Raw genomic sequence first — 3426 nt, 5'->3', positions numbered from 1 at the left:
CGCACTTCTAGGCGTTGAATGCCCATGGAGACTGCCATCCAAAGACCGTGCAACAGAGCCTCATATTCGGCTGCATTGTTGGAGTATGTGTATAGTATCTGGAGTACGTATTGGACTATATCTCCAGTGGGGGATGTCAGGACAACGCCCGCTCCCAGACCAGCCAGCATTTTAGAGTCGTCAAAGTGCATGATCCAATTGGAGTATGCGCCATATTCTTTAGGGAGTTTGGCTTCTGTCCATTCAGCGACGAAGTCAGCCAGTACTTGCGATTTGATGGCTCGCCGTGGTTTATATATAATGTCGAACGGGAGGAGCTTGATGGCCCACTTAGCAATCCGGCCCATGGCATCGCGGTTATTTATTATATCACTGAGTGGTACTTCGGAGGCCATCATGATTGAACACTCTTGAAAGTACTGTCATTGTTTTCGGGATGCCATGAAGATCGTGTATGCTATCTTTTGATAATGTGGGTACCGTGACTTGCATGGTGTGAGGACAGTGGATACGTAGTATACCAGATTTTGAATTGGGAACTTATGTCCGTCCTCCTCTTGTTCGACGATGAGCACTACGCTTACACCACTAGTAGAAAAGGGTCAAATGTGAAGCACATTAGTGCCGGTTTGATTTTGAACCGACACTAGTAGAAAAAGTTTCACACCCAAAGATCTGGGATGTGATCGGCTTCACTATCATCACTTTCTTCTGTGTTTCACACCCAAGAGGGAGTCTCTGTAATAGTTAGGGTAGTTATGTGTTTTGGCATTTGAAACACGAAGAAATTTTATATGCAAACAAATTTTTTCATGCATTTACTGATTTTTTCAGGTAAATGGCCCTGAAATTTAAAAGCATTTCAAATGAACTCAGAAAAGGTTCAAAGTTGGCATGGTATCATAATTTCACCCACATAGCATGTGCAAAAAAGTAGAGGGGGTTACCGCAAAAACTGGATGCACTTCGTGTACAAAATGGACAGTCTCTTTCGAAGTATCAGGGTTTCGGACGAAAACTCATCTGTTACAAAGGCATTTCATTTTTTAAATAACCTAAGAATTACCAAATTGAATATAATGATAAAACACACTAATATTAAACATAAGAAAAAAGAATCATGGAAAAATCTATTTTCAAAGTTAAGTTATTCACAAACTAGTGATTCACACAAATTTCAAATAATTCAAAATTTAAACTATTCAAATTTGAAAACTACCGGCACTAACATAAAGTTTGTAATTTTTTGTACCTCAAGCAAAAATATCCACAAAGAAACTCTAAATACAGCAAACAACAACTCAAAAATAAATAAAACAAAAATAAATAAAGCAAAAAAAAATAAGAAAATAAAAAAGCCAGCCTACTGGGCTAGAGCGGCCTGCATACGACTAGAAACCCAATGTGTTGTTGGGCCAGGATGCAGGCCCGCAAAGGCCCAGTAGGCCCACAGGGCAGCAGAGAACAGGTCGGCCCAGTAGGCCTACTTTGGAGAGGAGCTCAAGAGAGCTACCGCACTGAGCTTATAAACCAGTGCGGACACCCCTCGGCTAGCGAGGTGAGACTAAACTTGTCGCACCGCACCTGCGCCAGCGCACCCCCTTAATAACGGGTGGTGGCTCCAACCGGTACTAAAGAGGTGGTCTTTAGTACCGGCTGGTGCCACCACCCGGTACTAAAGGGGGGCACTTCCCGCCGCTTGGCCTGGCCAAAACAGCCCTTTAGTACCAGTTGGTGGCTCCAACCGGTACTAAAGGGGTGTTCTATATAATAAAGCACTTCAAAAAAATCATTTCTCATCTCTCCCTGCTTCTTTCTCATCTGCCCCGTCGCCGCCGCCCCTCGTCGCTGCCCCGTCTCCGTCCCCATCGCTGTCGTAGCCCCGGCCATCGTCGCCCCTCGTCGCCGCCCGCGTCGCCGTCGCCGCCCCGGCCGTCGCCGCCCCGTCCCGTCTTCCTGTCATCCCCGCCCGGCCCGTCCCCATCCCCATCGTCGCCACCCCGTCCCCATCCCCGTCGTCACCGCCCGTCTCCAACCCCGTCGCCGCCCCCCGTCGCCGCGCCTCGTCGGTGAGCTCATGCCCCGGCCTCCATGTCCACACACACACACACATTAGTTTTCTAGTTATAAATTTTAGTTATAGAAATTTTTCTATTTTTTCGTTATAGAAATATCTATAAAAATGTTAGAAATTTTTCTGTTTTTTAGTTATAGAAATAATAGAAATGTTATAGAAATGTTATAATTTTTTTTTCTGTTTTTTAGTTATAGAAATATTTATAGAAATGTTAGCAATTTTTCTGTTTTTTAGTTACATGAATATTAGAAAGGTTATAGAAATGTTAGTTATATATATATATATAGAAATGTTAGAAATTTTAGAATTAGTTTTAGTTAGATGAATTAGATTAATGCCGAATTGTTAGAATTTGCATACAGAATTTTAGTTATCACAATCCAATCATTTAAAAAATATTACTTTTTGCGGGCAAATAGTATTTGTTCTCGATGATATGCCCGGCCCGCATCCTCACCGTCGACCCGTTCGCGACGACGTCCGGCTGACCCATGTCCGGGACTGGGCTCCGTCGGGCTGGCACTGGGAGGTGCTACCTGGAGGGGCGCGCCGCTTGGTGAGGAACCCGGCCTCGGGTCCCATCGTCGACCCTGATCTCCTCTGGTGGCGTTCGCGTGGGCCACATTCGTTGCAGAGGGAGCCGGCCCCGCCGGAGGTGGTGCGTCGCCATCTCAGGGAGGAGGACGAGGACGTCCATCGCTACATGGCTGCTATGGACGTCAGGTTCTTTGGGCAGATGACCGGAGATATGATCCTGTGATGGTTCCTTCTCTTTGGGTGTTCACCGCCCGCGCCCCAGGAACCGCGAGTGGCCTAGATTCTTCAGTAGTACTCGATCTTTACTAGGTACCTAGCTAGTGATGTATTCGATATATAATATTCGAGACGATGTATTCGAGATTATATATATTATTCGAGACGATGTATACGAGATTATTTATTAATCGAGACGATGCATATTATGTACTATATGATTCAGTTTTTCCTTATTTATTGCATCCATGCATTATAATTTGAATACTAAATTGTTTTATATTTCTTCTGTATTAGTTAAGTAAAAGCTATGGCGGACAATACCGACAGAGAGAGAGAAGAGGAATTGTTCGACATCATACGCAGTCCTCGAAGGCTAGATGATCTGAATGAAGCAGATGACGGCTCCCAATATCTGAACAATACCAGAGAGGGTGATGATAAGATATTCGATCTCGACGACCGAGCTGATGAAGTCATGAACTATGATTATGATTATGATGACACAGACAATGTTTATGATGACACAGACAATGCTGATCTTGAAATAACAAAGACTACCGGTGAGGTATATTTATATAAGCAGGCATCTGGTG

Source organism: Triticum aestivum, chromosome 3B, assembly GCF_018294505.1.
Source record: "Triticum aestivum cultivar Chinese Spring chromosome 3B, IWGSC CS RefSeq v2.1, whole genome shotgun sequence".
Classification (NCBI taxonomy): Eukaryota; Viridiplantae; Streptophyta; class Magnoliopsida; order Poales; family Poaceae; genus Triticum; species Triticum aestivum.
Note: the sequence above shows the minus strand (reverse complement) of the source record.